The sequence below is a fragment of the Kogia breviceps genome, chromosome 17 (genome assembly GCF_026419965.1).
Source record: "Kogia breviceps isolate mKogBre1 chromosome 17, mKogBre1 haplotype 1, whole genome shotgun sequence".
In the NCBI taxonomy this organism is placed as follows: Eukaryota; Metazoa; Chordata; class Mammalia; order Artiodactyla; family Physeteridae; genus Kogia; species Kogia breviceps.
Genome location: NC_081326.1, coordinates 32,251,283 through 32,268,062, shown reverse-complemented (window position 1 = coordinate 32,268,062; position 16,780 = coordinate 32,251,283).

Here is a 16,780-nt window from a genome sequence, read left to right as displayed (position 1 = left end):
CTTCCTTCGAGGCTAGTGCTCACATTGAGCTTCACATTTGCAATAGAGCAGAGCAGGATGAGCTTAAAACTAGGAAGTGCAAGCACAATGCTTCTTTCCACAAAACTAACTCATGGTCTACGCTGAGTCATGCTGGCATATACTGAAAGAGCTGCCCTTACAATGCTTTTCAGGTTGCTTTCACGCCTTATGAACGGAGCTTTCAAAATTGGCAAAAAAGCCTTTGGGATCACACTCCGGTTTCGCTGTTGACTTCCAGCCTTAGTACAGGCTGAGTCTAGCAAGTCCAAAGAGGCACAATTAACCCACTGGGCCCTTCGCAGATTTACGTTTTTCTATACCCGCTATTCTGGGTATAGCGAACTGCCTAAAGGAAGGACGCTGGAGGATTTCCAAGAGGCCTCTGCATCTTCCGTACGCCTGCCGTTTTACACCACGGACTGTGCTTCTGTGGAATTTGGAACGCACGCTGATACACTCCTAGGGGAATTTCTTACCTCACATAAGACGTGTTGGAAGGAAATAGAAACAGAGTACTTTTTTCTGTTGAGCTTACCTAGGGCAAGGGCGACCACGTCCTTGGCGAGTTAGGGATTCTTGAACTGTGTTCCCGAAGCTGTTTAGAGGTCGGAAAATCAAACCGGCCCAAGGAAAAGTGCCGTGTGCTGCACCTTTCTCTGCAAACACAGAGCGACTCTGAAAGGCCTGCGATGCTGGATTTTGCATACAGGGCCCAGAGCCCCATGGGTGTACAGAGTGTTCTGAAACCGAAACGGTTGCTGACACGAGGTGGCAAGCAGAAAGGTAAAGCCTCTTCCCTGTCAACTGACACAGAACAGCAATTTAGGGCTCACGGAGCTGTTGCACTCTCTCACTTAGGCAAGGCAAGTCCAGCTCTTCCTTCGAAGCTAGTGCTCACATTGAGCTTCACATTTGGTATAGAGCAGAGCAGGATGAGCTTGCAACTAGGAAGTGCAAGCACAATGCTTCTTTCCACAAAACTAACTCATGGTCTACGCTGAGTCATGCTGGCATATACTGAAAGAGCTGCCCTTACAATGCTTTTCAGGTAGCTTTCACGCCTTATGAACGGAGCTTTCAAAATTGGCAAAAAAGCCTTTGGGATCACACTCCCATTTCGCTGTTGACTTCCAGCCTTACTACAGGCTGAGTCTAGCAAGTCCAAAGAGACACAATTAACCCACTGGGCCCTTCGCTGATTCACGTTTTTCTATACCCGCTATTCTGGTAATAGCGAACTGCCTAAAGGAAGGACTCTGGAGGATGTACAGAGGCCTCTGCATCTTCCTTAGGCCTGTCGTTTTACACCATAAACTGTGCTTCTGTCGAATTTGGAGCGCACGCTGATAATCTCCTAGGGGAATTTCTTACCTCACATAAGAGGTGTTGGAAGGAAATAGAAACAGAGTGCTTTGTTCTGTTGAGCTTAACTAGGGCAAGGGCGACCACGTCCTTGGCGAGTTAGGGATTCTTGAACTGTGTTCCCGAAGCTGTTTAGAGGTCGGAAAATCAAACCGTCCCAAGGAAAAGTGCCGTGTGCTGCACCTTTCTCTGCAAACACAGAGCGACTCTGAAAGGCCTGCGATGCTGGATTTTGCATACAGGGCCCAGAGCACCGTGGGGGTACAGAGTGTTCTGAAACCGAAACGGTTGCTGACACGAGGTGGCAAGGAGAACGGTAAAGCCTCTTCCCCGTAAACTGACACAGAACAGCAATTTAGGGCTCACGGAGCTGTTGCACTCTTTCACTTAGGCAAGGCAAGTCAAGCTCTTCCTTCGAGGCTAGTGCTCACATTGAGTTTCACATTTGCTATAGAGCAGAGTAGGATGAGCTTGCAACTAGGAAGTGCAAGCACAATGCTTCTTTCCACAAAACTAACTCATGGTCTACGCTGAGTCATGCTGGCATATACTGAAAGAGCTGCCCTTACAATGCTTTTCAGGTAGCCTTCATGCCTTATGAACGGAGTTTTCAAAATTGGCAAAAAAGCCTTTGGGATCACACTCCCGTTTCGCTGTTGACTTCCAGGCTTAGTACAGGCTGAGTCTAGCAAGTCCAAAGAGACACAACTAACCCACTGGGCCCTTCGCTGATTCACGTTTATCTATACCCGCTATTCTGGGTATAGCGAACTGCCTAAAGGAAGGACGCTGGAGGATGTCCAAGAGGCCTCTGCATCTTCCGTACGCCTGCCGTTTTACACCACGAATTGTGCTTCTGTGGAATTTGGAACGCACGCTGATAATCTCCTAGGGGAATTTCTTACCTCACATAAGAGGTGTTGGAAGGAAATAGAAACAGAGTGCTTTGTTCTGTTGAGCTTACCTAGGGCAAGGGAGACCACGGCCTTGGCGAGTTAGGGATTCTTGAACTGTGTTCCCGAAGCTGTTTAGAGGTCGGAAAATCAAACCGTCCCAAGGAAAAGTCCCGTGTGCTGCACCTTTCTCTGCAAACACAGAGCGACTCTGAAAGGCCTGCGATGCTGGATTTTGCATACAGGGCGCAGAGCTCCGTGGTTGTACAGAGTGTTCTGAAACCAAAACGGTTGCTGACACGAGGTGGCAAGGAGAACGGTAAAGCCTCTTCCCCGTAAACTGACACAGAACAGCAATTTAGTTCTCACGTAGCTGTTGCACTCTTGCACGTAGGCAAGGCAAGTCAAGATCTTCCTTCGAGGCTATTGCTCACATTGAGCTTCACATTTGCTATAGAGCAGAGCAGGATGAGCTTGCAACTAGGAAGTGCAAGCACAATGCTTCTTTCCACAAAACTAACTCATGGTCTACGCTGAGTCATGCTGGCATATACTGAAAGAGCTGCCCTTACAATGCTTTTCAGGTAGCTTTCACGCCTTATGAACGGAGCTTTCAAAATTGGCAAAAAAGCCTTTGGGATCACACTCCCATTTCGCTGTTGACTTCCAGCCTTAGTACAGGCTGAGCCTAGCAAGTCCAAAGAGACACAATTAACCCACTGGGCCCTTCGCTGATTCACGTTTTTCTATACCCGCTATTCTGGGTATAGCGAACTGCCTAAAGGAAGGACGCTGGAGGATTTTCAAGAGGCCTCTGCATCTTCCGTACGCCTGTCGTTTTACACCACGGACTGTGCTTCTGTGGAATTTGGAACGCACGCTGATACTCTCCTAGGGGAATTTCTTACCTCACATAAGACGTGTTGGAAGGAAATAGAAACAGAGTACTTTTTTCTGTTGAGCTTACCTAGGGCAAGGGCGACCACGTCCTTGGCGAGTTAGGGATTCTTGAACTGTGTTCCCGAAGCTGTTTAGAGGTCGGAAAATCAAACCGTCCCAAGGAAAAGTGCCGTGTGCTGCACCTTTCTCTGCAAACACAGAGCGACTCTGAAAGGCCTGCGATGCTAGATTTTGCATACAGGGCCCAGAGCACCGTCGGGGTACAGAGTGTTCTGAAACCGAAACGGTTGCTGACACGAGGTGGCAAGGAGAACGGTAAAGCCTCTTCCCCGTAAACTGACACAGAACAGCAATTTAGGGCTCACGGAGCTGTTGCACTCTTTCACTTAGGCAAGGCAAGTCAAGCTCTTCCTTCGAGGCTAGTGCTCACATTGAGTTTCACATTTGCTATAGAGCAGAGTAGGATGAGCTTGCAACTAGGAAGTGCAAGCACAATGCTTCTTTCCACAAAACTAACTCATGGTCTACGCTGAGTCATGCTGGCATATACTGAAAGAGCTGCCCTTACAATGCTTTTCAGGTAGCCTTCATGCCTTATGAACGGAGTTTTCAAAATTGGCAAAAAAGCCTTTGGGATCACACTCCCGTTTCGCTGTTGACTTCCAGGCTTAGTACAGGCTGAGTCTAGCAAGTCCAAAGAGACACAACTAACCCACTGGGCCCTTCGCTGATTCACGTTTATATATACCCGCTATTCTGGGTATAGCGAACTGCCTAAAGGAAGGACGCTGGAGGATGTCCAAGAGGCCTCTGCATCTTCCGTACGCCTGCCGTTTTACACCACGAATTGTGCTTCTGTGGAATTTGGAACGCACGCTGATAATCTCCTAGGGGAATTTCTTACCTCACATAAGAGGTGTTGGAAGGAAATAGAAACAGAGTGCTTTGTTCTGTTGAGCTTACCTAGGGCAAGGGAGACCACGTCCTTGGCGAGTTAGGGATTCTTGAACTGTGTTCCCGAAGCTGTTTAGAGGTCGGAAAATCAAACCGTCCCAAGGAAAAGTCCCGTGTGCTGCACCTTTCTCTGCAAACACAGAGCGACTCTGAAAGGCCTGCGATGCTGGATTTTGCATACAGGGCGCAGAGCTCCGTGGTTGTACAGAGTGTTCTGAAACCAAAACGGTTGCTGACACGAGGTGGCAAGGAGAACGGTAAAGCCTCTTCCCCGTAAACTGACACAGAACAGCAATTTAGGTCTCACGTAGCTGTTGCACTCTTGCACGTAGGCAAGGCAAGTCAAGATCTTCCTTCGAGGCTATTGCTCACATTGAGCTTCACATTTGCTATAGAGCAGAGCAGGATGAGCTTGCAACTAGGAAGTGCAAGCACAATGCTTCTTTCCACAAAACTAACTCATGGTCTACGCTGAGTCATGCTGGCATATACTGAAAGAGCTGCCCTTACAATGCTTTTCAGGTAGCTTTCACGCCTTATGAACGGAGCTTTCAAAATTGGCAAAAAAGCCTTTGGGATCACACTCCCATTTCGCTGTTGACTTCCAGCCTTAGTACAGGCTGAGCCTAGCAAGTCCAAAGAGACACAATTAACCCACTGGGCCCTTCGCTGATTCACGTTTTTCTATACCCGCTATTCTGGGTATAGCGAACTGCCTAAAGGAAGGACGCTGGAGGATTTTCAAGAGGCCTCTGCATCTTCCGTACGCCTGTCGTTTTACACCACGGACTGTGCTTCTGTGGAATTTGGAACGCACGCTGATACTCTCCTAGGGGAATTTCTTACCTCACATAAGACGTGTTGGAAGGAAATAGAAACAGAGTACTTTTTTCTGTTGAGCTTACCTAGGGCAAGGGCGACCACGTCCTTGGCGAGTTAGGGATTCTTGAACTGTGTTCCCGAAGCTGTTTAGAGGTCGGAAAATCAAACCGTCCCAAGGAAAAGTGCCGTGTGCTGCACCTTTCTCTGCAAACACAGAGCGACTCTGAAAGGCCTGCGATGCTAGATTTTGCATACAGGGCCCAGAGCACCGTCGGGGTACAGAGTGTTCTGAAACCGAAACGGTTGCTGACACGAGGTGGCAAGGAGAACGGTAAAGCCTCTTCCCCGTCAACTGACACAGAACAGCAATTTAGGGCTCACGGAGCTGTTGCACTCTTTCACTTAGGCAAGGCAAGTCAAGCTCTTCCTTCGAGGCTAGTGCTCACATTGAGCTTCACATTTGCTATAGAGCAGAGCAGGATGAGCTTGCAACTAGGAAGTGCAAGCACAATGCTTCTTTCCACAAAACTAACTCATGGTCTACGCTGAGTCATGCTGGCATATACTGAATGAGCAGCCCTTACAATGCTTTTCAGGTTGCTTTCAGCCTTATGAACGGAGCTTTCAAAATTGGCAAAAAAGGCTTTGGGATCACACTCCCGTTTCGCTGTTGACTTCCAGCCTTAGTACAGGCTGAGTCTAGCAAGTCCAAAGAGGCACAATTACCCCACTGGGCCCTTCGCTGATTCACGTTTTTCTATACCCGCTATTCTGGGTATAGCGAACTTCCTAAAGGAAGGACGCTGGAGGATGTCCAAGAGGCCTCTGCATCTTCCGTACGCCTCTCGTTTTACACCATGAACTGTGCTTCTGTGGAATTTGGAACGCACGCTGATAATCTCCTAGGGGAATTTCTTACCTCACATAAGAGGTGTTGGAAGGAAATAGAAACAGAGTGCTTTGTTCTGTTGAGCTTACCTAGGGCAAGGGCGACCACGTCCTTGGCGAGTTAGGGATTCTTGAACTGTGTTCCCGAAGCTGTTTAGAGGTCGGAAAATCAAACCGTCCCAAGGAAAAGTGCCGTGTGCTGCACCTTTCTCTGCAAACACAGAGCGACTCTGAAAGGCCTGCGATGCTGGATTTTGCATACAGGGCCCAGAGCACCGTCGGGGTACAGAGTATTCTGAAACCGAAACGGTTGCTGACACGAGGTGGCAAGCAGAACGAGAAACAGCAATTTAGGGCTCACGGAGCTGTTGCATTCTTTCACTTAGGCTAGGCAAGTTAAGATCTTCCTTCGAGGCTAATCCTCACATTGAGCTTCACATTTGCTATAGAGCAGAGCAGGATGAGCTTGCAACTAGGAAGTGCAAGCACAATGCTTCTTTCCACAAAACTAACTCATGGTCTACGCTGAGTCATGCTGGCATATACTGAAAGAGCTGCCCTTACAATGCTTTTCAGGTTGCTTTCACGCCTTATGAACGGAGCTTTCAAAATTGGCAAAAAAGCCTTTGGGATCACACTCCGGTTTCGTTGTTGACTTCCAAACTTAGTACAGGCTGAGTCTAGCAAGTCCAAAGAGGCACAATTAACCCACTGGGCCCTTCGCAGATTCACGTTTTTCTATACCCGCTATTCTGGGTATAGCGAACTGCCTAAAGGAAGGACGCTTGAGGATTTCCAAGAGGACTCTGCATCTTCCGTACGCCTGTCGTTTTACACCACGGACTGTGCTTCTGTGGAATTTGGAACGCACGCTGATACTCTCCTAGGGGAATTTCTTACCTCACATAAGACGTGTTGGAAGGAAATAGAAACAGAGTACTTTTTTCTGTTGAGCTTACCTAGGGCAAGGGCGACCACGTCCTTGGCGAGTTAGGGATTCTTGAACTGTGTTCCCGAAGCTGTTTAGAGGTCGGAAAATCAAACCGTCCCAAGGAAAAGTGCCGTGTGCTGCACCTTTCTCTGCAAACACAGAGCGACTCTGAAAGGCCTGCGATGCTGGATTTTGCATACAGGGCCCAGATCTCCGTGGGGGTACAGAGTGTTCTGAAACCGAAACGGTTGCTGACACGAGGTGGCAAGCAGAACGGTAAAGCCTCTTCCCCGTCAACTGACACAGAACAGCAATTTAGGGCTCACGGAGCTGTTGCACTCTTTCACTTAGGCAAGGCAAGTCAAGCTCTTCCTTCGAGGCTAGTGCTCACATTGAGCTTCACATTTGCTATAGAGCAGAGCAGGATGAGCTTGCAACTAGGAAGTGCAAGCACAATGCTTCTTTCCACAAAACTAACTCATGGTCTACGCTGAGTCATGCTGGCATATACTGAAAGAGCTGCCCTTACAATGCTTTTAAGGTTGCTTTCACGCCTTATGAACGGAGCCTTCAAAATTGGCAAAAAAGACTTTGGGATCACACTCCCGTTTCGCTGTTGACTTCCAGCCTTAGTACAGGCTGAGTCTAGCAAGTCCAAAGAGGCACAATTAACCCACTGGGCCCTTCGCTGATTCACGTTTTTCTATACCCGCTATTCTGGGTATAGCGAACTGCTTAAGGAAGGACGCTGGAGGATGTCCAAGAGGCCTCTGCATCTTCCTTAGGCCTGCCGTTTTACACCATGAACTGTGCTTCTGTGGAATTTGGAACGCACACTGATAATCTCCTAGGGGAATTTCTTACCTCACATAAGAGGTGTTGGAAGGAAATAGAAACAGAGTGCTTTGTTCTGTTGAGCTTACCTAGGGCAAGGGCGACCACGTCCTTGGCGAGTTAGGGATTCTTGAACTGTGTTCCCGAAGCTGTTTAGAGGTCGGAAAATCAAACCGTCCCAAGGAAAAGTGCCGTGTGCTGCACCTTTCTCTGCAAACACGGAGCGACTCTGAAAGGCCTGCGATGCTGGATTTTGCATACAGGGCCCAGAGCACCGTGGGGGTACAGAGTGTTCTGAAACCGAAACGGTTGCTGACACGAGGTGGCAAGCAGAACGGTAAAGCCTCTTCCCTGTCAACTGACACAGAACAGCAATTTAGGGCTCACGGAGCTGTTGCACTCTCTCACTTAGGCAAGGCAAGTCAAGCTCTTCCTTCGAAGCTAGTGCTCACATTGAGCTTCACATTTGCTATAGAGCAGAGCAGGATGAGCTTAAAACTAGGAAGTGCAAGCACAATGCTTCTTTCCACAAAACTAACTCATGGTCTACGCTGAGTCATGCTGGCATATACTGAAAGAGCTGCCCTTACAATGCTTTTAAGGTTGCTTTCACGCCTTATGAACGGAGCCTTCAAAATTGGCAAAAAAGACTTTGGGATCACACTCCCGTTTCGCTGTTGACTTCCAGCCTTAGTACAGGCTGAGTCTAGCAAGTCCAAAGAGGCACAATTAACCCACTGGGCCCTTCGCTGATTCACGTTTTTCTATACCCGCTATTCTGGGTATAGCGAACTGCTTAAGGAAGGACGCTGGAGGATGTCCAAGAGGCCTCTGCATCTTCCTTAGGCCTGCCGTTTTACACCATGATCTGTGCTTCTGTGGAATTTGGAACGCACACTGATAATCTCCTAGGGGAATTTCTTACATCACATAAGAGGTGTTGGAAGGAAATAGAAACAGAGTGCTTTGTTCTGTTGAGCTTACCTAGGGCAAGGGCGACCACGTCCTTGGCGAGTTAGGGATTCTTGAACTGTGTTCCCGAAGCTGTTTAGAGGTCGGAAAATCAAACCGTCCCAAGGAAAATTGCCGTGTGCTGCACCTTTCTCTGCAAACACGGAGCGACTCTGAAAGGCCTGCGATGCTGGATTTTGCATACAGGGCCCAGAGCACCGTGGGGGTACAGAGTGTTCTGAAACCGAAACGGTTGCTGACACGAGGTGGCAAGCAGAACGGTAAAGCCTCTTCCCTGTCAACTGACACAGAACAGCAATTTAGGGCTCACGGAGCTGTTGCACTCTCTCACTTAGGCAAGGCAAGTCAAGCTCTTCCTTCGAAGCTAGTGCTCACATTGAGCTTCACATTTACTATAGAGCAGAACAGGATAAGCTTGCAACTAGGAAGTGCAAGCACAATGCTTCTTTCCACAAAACTAACTCATGGTCTACGCTGAGTCATGCTGGCATATACTAAAAGAGATGCCCTTACAATGCTTTTCAGGTTGCTTTCACGCCTTATGAACGGAGCTTTCAAAATTGGCAAAAAAGCCTTTGGGATCACACTCCCATTTCGCTGTTGACTTCCAGCCTTAGTACAGGCTGAGCCTAGCAAGTCCAAAGAGACACAATTAACCCACTGGGCCCTTCGCTGATTCACGTTTTTCTATACCCGCTATTCTGGGTATAGCGAACTGCCTAAAGGAAGGACGCTGGAGGATTTCCATGAGGCCTCTGCATCTTCCGTACGCCTTTCGTTTTACACAACGGACTGTGCTTCTGTGGAATTTGGAACGCACGCTGATACTCTCCTAGGGGAATTTCTTACCTCACATAAGAGGTGTTGGAAGGAAATAGAAACAGAATACTTTTTTCTGTTGAGCTTACCTAGGGCAAGGGCGACCACGTCCTTGGCGAGTTAGGGATTCTTGAACTGTGTTCCCGAACCTGTTTAGAGTTCGGAAAATCAAACCGTCCCAAGGAAAAGTGCCGTGTGCTGCACCTTTCTCTGCAAACACAGAGCGACTCTGAAAGGCCTGCGATGCTGGATTTTGCATACAGGGCCCAGAGCACCGTCGGGGTACAGAGTATTCTGAAACCGAAACGGTTGCTGACACGAGGTGGCAAGCAGAACGGTAAACAGCAATTTAGGGCTCACGGAGCTGTTGCATTCTTTCACTTAGGCAAGGCAAGTCAACATCTTCCTTCGAGGCTAGTGCTCACATTGAGCTTCACATTTGCTATAGAGCAGAGCAGGATGAGCTTGCAACTAGGAAGTGCAAGCACAATGCTTCTTTCCACAAAACTAACTCATGGTCTACGCTGAGTCATGCTGGCATATACTGAAAGAGCTGCCCTTACAATGCTTTTCAGGTAGCTTTCACGCCTTATGAACGGAGCTTTCAAAATTGGCAAAAAAGCCTTTGGGATCACACTCCCATTTCGCTGTTGACTTCCAGCCTTAGTACAGGCTGAGCCTAGCAAGTCCAAAGAGACACAATTAACCCACTGGGCCCTTCGCTGATTCACGTTTTTCTATACCCGCTATTCTGGGTATAGCGAACTGCCTAAAGGAAGGACGCTGGAGGATTTTCAAGAGGCCTCTGCATCTTCCGTACGCCTGTCGTTTTACACCACGGACTGTGCTTCTGTGGAATTTGGAACGCACGCTGATACTCTCCTAGGGGAATTTCTTACCTCACATAAGAGGTGTTGGAAGGAAATAGAAACAGAGTGCTTTGTTCTGTTGAGCTTACCTAGGGCAAGGGCGACCACGTCCTTGGCGAGTTAGGGATTCTTGAACTGTGTTCCCGAAGCTGTTTAGAGGTCGGAAAATCAAACCGTCCCAAGGAAAAGTGCCGTGTGCTGCACCTTTCTCTGCAAACACAGAGCGACTCTGAAAGGCCTGCGATGCTGGATTTTGCATACAGGGCCCAGAGCTCCGTGGGGGTACAGAGTGTTCTGAAACCGAAACGGTTGCTGACACGAGGTGGCAAGCAGAACGGTAAAGCCTCTTCCCCGTAAACTGACACAGAACAGCAATTTAGGGCTCACGGAGCTGTTGCACTCTTTCACTTAGGCAAGGCAAGTCAAGCTCTTCCTTCGAGGCTAGTGCTCACATTGAGCTTCACATTTGCTATAGAGCAGAGCAGGATGAGCTTGCAACTAGGAAGTGCAAGCACAATGCTTCTTTCCACAAAACTAACTCATGGTCTACGCTGAGTCATGCTGGCATATACTGAATGAGCAGCCCTTACAATGCTTTTCAGGTTGCTTTCACGCCTTATGAACGGACCTTTCAAAATTGGCAAAAAAGCCTTTGGGATCACACTCCGGTTTTGCTGTTGACTTCCAGCCTTAGTACAGGCTCAGTCTAGCAAGTCCAAAGAGGCACAATTAACCCACTGGGCCCTTCGCTGTTTCACGTTTTTCTATACCCGCTATTCTGGGTATAGCGAACTGCCTAAAGGAAGGACGCTGGAGGATTTCCAAGAGGCCTCTGCATCTTCCGTACGCCTGTCGTTTTACACCACGGACTGTGCTTCTGTGGAATTTGGAACGCACGCTGATAATCTCCTAGGGGAATTTCTTCCCTCACATAAGAGGTGTTGGAAGGAAATAGAAACATTGTACTTTTTTCTGTTGAGCTTACCTAGGGCAAGGGCGACCACGTCCTTGGCGAGTTAAGGATTCTTGAACTGTGTTCCCGAAGCTGTTTAGTGGTCGGAAAATCAAACCATCCAAAGGAAAAGTGCCGTGTGCTGCACCTTTCTCTGCAAACACAGAGCGACTCTGAAAGGCCTGCGATGCTGGATTTTGCATACAGGACCCAGAGCACCGTGGGGGTACAGAGAGTTCTGAAACCGAAACGGTTGCTGACACGAGGTGGCAAGCAGAACGGTAAAGCCTCTTCCCCGTAAACTGACACAGAACAGCAATTTAGGGCTCACGGAGCTGTTGCACTCTTTCACTTAGGCAAGGCAATTCAAGCTCTTCCTTCGAGGCTAGTGCTCACATTGAGCTTCACATTTGCTATAGAGCAGAGCAGGATGAGCTTGCAACTAGGAAGTGCAAGCACAATGCTTCTTTCCACAAAACTAACTCATGGTCTACGCTGAGTCATGCTGGCATATACTGAAAGAGCTGCCCTTACAATGCTTTTCAGGTAGCTTTCACGCCTTATGAACGGAGCTTTCAAAATTGGCAAAAAAGCCTTTGGGATCACTCTCCCGTTTCGCTGTTGACTTCCAGCCTTAGTACAGGCTGAGTCTAGCAAGTCCAAAGAGACACAACTAACCCACTGGGCCCTTCGCTGATTCACGTTTTTCTATACCCGCTATTCTGGGTATAGCGAATTGCCTAAAGGAAGGACGCTGCAGGATGTCCAAGAGGCCTCTGCATCTTCCTTAGGCCTTCCGTTTTACACCATGAACTGTGCTTCCGTGGAATTTGGAACGCACGCTGATAATCTCCTAGGGGAATTTCTTACCTCACATAAGAGGTGTTGGAAGGAAATAGAAACAGAGTGCTTTGTTCTGTTGAGTTTACCTAGGGCAAGGGCGACCACGTCCTTGGCGAGTTAGGGATTCTTGAACTGTGTTCCCGAAGCTGTTTAGAGGTCGGAAAATCAAACCGTCCCAAGGAAAAGTGCCGTGTGCTGCACCTTTCTCTGCAAACACAGAGCGACTCTGAAAGGCCTGCGATGCTGGATTTTGCATACAGGGCCCAGAGCACCGTGGGGGTACAGAGTGTTCTGAAACCGAAACGGTTGCTGTCACGAGGTGGCAAGGAGAACGGTAAAGCCTCTTCCCCGTCAACTGACACAGAACAGCAATTTAGGGCTCACGGAGCTGTTGCACTCTTTCACTTAGGCAAGGCAAGTCAAGCTCTTCCTTCAAGGCTAGTGCTCACATTGAGCTTCACATTTGCTATAGAGCAGAGCAGGATGAGCTTGCAACTAGGAAGTGCAAGCACAATGCTTCTTTCCAGAAAACTAACTCACGGTCTACGCTGAGTCATGCTGGCATATACTGAAAGAGCTGCCCTTACAATGCTTTTCAGGTAGCTTTCACGCCTTATGAACGGAGCTTTCAAAATTGGCAAAAAAGCCTTTGGGATCACACTCCCGTTTCGCTGTTGATTTCCAGCCTTAGTACAGGCTGAGTCTAGCAAGTCCAAAGAGACACAATTAAACCACTGGGCCCTTCGCTGATTCACGTTTTACTATACCCGCTATTCTGGGTATAGCGAACTGCCTAAAGGAAGGACGCTGGAGGATGTCCAAGAGGCCTCTGCATCTTCCGTACGCCTGTCCTTTTACACCATGAACTGTGCTTCTGTGGAATTTGGAACGCACGCTGATAATCTCCTAGGGGAATTTCTTACCTCACATAAGAGGTGTTGGAAGGAAATAGAAACAGAGTGCTTTGTTCTGTTGAGCTTACCTAGGGCAAGGGCGACCACGTCCTTGGCGAGTTAGGGATTCTTGAACTGTGTTCCCGAAGCTGTTTAGAGGTCGGAAAATCAAACCGTCCCAAGGAAAAGTGCCGTGGGCTGCACCTTTCTCTGCAAACACAGAGCGACTCTGAAAGGCCTGCGATGCTGGAGTTTGCATACAGGGCCCAGAGCACCGTGGGGGTACAGAGTGTTCTGAAACAGAAACGGTTGCTGACACGAGGTGGCAAGCAGAACGGTAAAGCCTCTTCCGGGTCAACTGACACAGAACAGCAATTTAGAACTCACGGAGCTGTTGCACTCTTTCACTTAGGCAAGGCAAGTCAAGCTCTTCCTTCGAGTCTAGTGCTCACATTGAGCTTCACATTTGCTATAGAGCAGAGCAGGATGAGCTTGCAACTAGGAAGTGCAAGCACAATGCTTCTTTCCACAAAACTAACTCATGGTCTACGCTGAGTCATGCTGGCATATACTGAAAGAGCTGCCCTTACAATGCTTTTCAGGTTGCTTTCACGCCTTATGAACGGAGATTTCAAAATTGGCAAAAAAGCCTTTGGGATCACACTCCCGTTTCGCTGTTGACTTCCAGCCTTAGTACAGGCTGAGTCTAGCAAGTCTAAAGAGACACAATAAACCCACTGGGCCCTTCGCTGATTCACGTTTTTCTATACCCGCTATTCTGGGTATAGCGAACTGCCTAAAGGAAGGACGCTGCAGGATGTCCAAGAGGCCTCTGCATCTTCCTTAGGCCTTCCGTTTTACACCATGAACTGTGCTTCTGTGGAATTTGGAACGCACGCTGATAATCTCCTAGGGGAATTTCTTACCTCACATAAGAGGTGTTGGAAGGAAATAGAAACAGAGTGCTTTGTTCTGTTGAGCTTACCTAGGGCAAGGGCGACCACGTCCTTGGCGAGTTAGGGATTCTTGAACTGTGTTCCCGAAGCTGTTTAGAGGTCGGAAAATCAAACCGTCCCAAGGAAAAGTGCCGTGTGCTGCACCTTTCTCTGCAAACACAGAGCGACTCTGAAAGGCCTGCGATGCTGGATTTTGCATACAGGGCCCAGAGCACCGTGGGGGTACAGAGTGTTCTGAAACCGAAACGGTTGCTGACACGAGGTGGCAAGGAGAACGGCAAAGCCTCTTCCCCGTCAACTGACACAGAACAGCAATTTAGGGCTCACGGAGCTGTTGCACTCTTTCACTTAGGCAAGGCAAGTCAAGCTCTTCCTTCGAGGCTATTGCTCACATTGAGCTTCACATTTGCTATAGAGCAGAGCAGGATGAGCTTGCAACTAGGAAGTGCATGCACAATGCTTCTTTCCACAAAACTAAGTCATGGTCTACGCTGAGTCATGCTGGCATATACTGCTAGAGCTGCCCTTACAATGCATTTCAGGTTGCTTTCACGCCTTATGAACGGAGCTTTCAAATTTGGCAAAAAAGCCTTTGGGATCACACTCCCGTTTCGCTGTTGACTTCCAGCCTTAGTACAGGCTGAGTCTAGCAAGTCCAAAGAGACACAACTAACCCACTGGGCCCTTCGCTGATTGACGTTTTTCTATACCCGCTATTCTGGGTATAGCGAACTGCTTAAGGAAGGACGCTGGAGGATGTCCAAGAGGCCTCTGCATCTTCCTTAGGCCTGCCGTTTTACACCATGAACTGTGCTTCTGTGGAATTTGGAACGAAGGCTGATAATCTCCCAGGGGAATTTCTTACCTCACATAAGAGGTGTTGGAAGGAAATAGAAACAGAGTGCTTTGTTGTGCTGAGCTTACCTAGGGCAAGGGCGACCACGTCCTTGGCGAGTTAGGGATTCTTGAACTGTGTTCCCGAAGCTGTTTAGAGGTCGGAAAATCAAACTGTCCCAAGGAAAAGTGCCGTGTGCTGCACCTTTCTCTGCAAACACAGAGCGACTCTGAAAGGCCTGCGATGCTGGATTTTGCATACAGGGCCCAGAGCTCCGTGGGGCTACAGAGTGTTCTGAAACCGAAACGGTTGCTGACACGAGGTGGCAAGGAGAACGGTAAAGCCTCTTCCCCGTCAACTGACACAGAACAGCAATTTAGGGCTCACGGAGCTGTTGCACTCTTTCACTTAGGCAAGGCAAGTCAAGCTCTTCCTTCGAGGCTAGTGCTCACATTGAGCTTCACATTTGCTATAGAGCAGAGCAGGATGAACTTGCAACTAGGAAGTGCAAGCACAATGCTTCTTTCCACAAAACTAACTCATGGTCTACGCTGAGTCATGCTGGCATATACTGAAAGAGCTGCCCTTACAATGCTTTTCAGGTTGCTTTCACGCCTTATGAACGGAGCTTTCAAAATTGGCAAAAAAGCCTTTGGGATCACACTCCCGTTTCGCTGTTGACTTCCAGCCTTAGTACAGGCTGAGTCTAGAAAGTCCAAAGAGACACAATAAACCCACTGGGCCCTTCGCTGATTCACGTTTTTCTATACCCGCTATTCTGGGTATAGCGAACTGCCTAAAGGAAGGACGCTGGAGGATGTCCAAGCGGCCTCTGCATCTTCCTTAGGCCGGCCGTTTTACACCATGAACTGTGCTTCTGTGGAATTTGGAACGCACGCTGATAATCTCCTAGGGGAATTTCTTACCTCACATAAGAGGTGTTGGAAGGAAATAGAAACAGAGTGCTTTGTTCTGTTGAGCTTACCTAGGGCAAGGGCGACCACGTCCTTGGAGAGTTAGGGATTCTTGAACTGTGTTCCCGAAGCTGTTTAGAGGTCTGAAAATCAAACCGTCCCAAGGAAAAGTGCCGTGTGCTGCACCTTTCTCTGCAAACACAGAGCGACTCTGAAAGGCCTGCGATGCTGGATTTTGCATACAGGGCCCAGAGCACCGTGGGGGTACAGAGTGTTCTGAAACCGAAACGGTTGCTGACACGAGGTGGCAAGCAGAACGGTAAAGTCTCTTCCCCGTCAACTGACACAGAACAGCAATTTAGGGCTCACGGAGCTGTTGCACTCTTTCACTTAGGCAAGGCAAGTCAAGCTCTTCCTTCGAGGCTAGTGCTCACATTGAGCTTCACATTTGCTATAGAGCAGAGCAGGATGAGCTTGCAACTAGGAAGTGCAAGCACAATGCTTCTTTCCACAAAACTAACTCACGGTCTACGCTGAGTCATGCTGGCATATACTGAAAGAGCTGCCCTTACAATGCTTTTCAGGTAGCTTTCACGCCTTATGAACGGAGCTTTCAAAATTGGCAAAAAAGCCTTTGGGATCACACTCCCGTTTCGCTGTTGACTTCCAGCCTTAGTACAGGCTGAGTCTAGCAAGTCCAAAGAGACACAATAAACCCACTGGGCCCTTCGCTGATTCACGTTTTTCTATACCCGCTATTCTGGGTATAGCGAACTGCCTAAAGGAAGGACGCTGGAGGATGTCCAAGAGGCCTCTGCATCTTCCGTACGCCTGTCCTTTTACACCATGAACTGTGCTTCTGTGGAATTTGGAACGCACGCTGGTAATCTCCTAGGGGAATTTCTTACCTCACATAAGAGGTGTTGGAAGGAAATAGAAACAGAGTGCTTTGTTCTGTTGAGCTTACCTAGGGCAAGGGCGACCACGTCCTTGGCGAGTTAGGGATTCTTGAACTGTGTTCCCGAAGCTGTTTAGAGGTCGGAAAATCAAACCGTCCCAAGGAAAAGTGCCGTGTGCTGCACCTTTCTCTGCAAACACAGAGCGACTCTGAAAGGCCTGCGA